The following is a 370-nucleotide window of genomic DNA, read 5'->3' on the forward strand; positions in this document are numbered from 1 at the left end:
TGGGTGTCTCGCAGCAGCCCCTCCTGTGCCCTCCAGGTTCTCCGTGTACCCACGTTTCCTCCAAGCAGCTCCAGGGTGGGAAATAACGTGACCAGCATGAGCCTGGGGGGCTGCGACTGCTCAGAGGGGAATCTGATCTAGAAACGAGATGTTGGGGGGCTGATTGCCCGTCACCCTGAGGGTCCCTTCAGGATTGCCCATGGAAGTCTTCCCCGGCCCCCACCAGATCGCTGGGATCTCGTGTGAGTGGCCGGGCACAGCACCCAGCCGAGCCCCACTCACCCCACTCGCAGCGGGTGAGTCACCAGCCCAGCCCTTGCCCACGAGGGATTCCTCTGCCATGACTCAGCCGCAGCCCTGCCCGGCTGCG

This window comes from Buceros rhinoceros, unplaced genomic scaffold (assembly GCF_000710305.1).
Source record: "Buceros rhinoceros silvestris isolate BGI_N320 unplaced genomic scaffold, ASM71030v1 scaffold21841, whole genome shotgun sequence".
Classification (NCBI taxonomy): Eukaryota; Metazoa; Chordata; class Aves; order Bucerotiformes; family Bucerotidae; genus Buceros; species Buceros rhinoceros.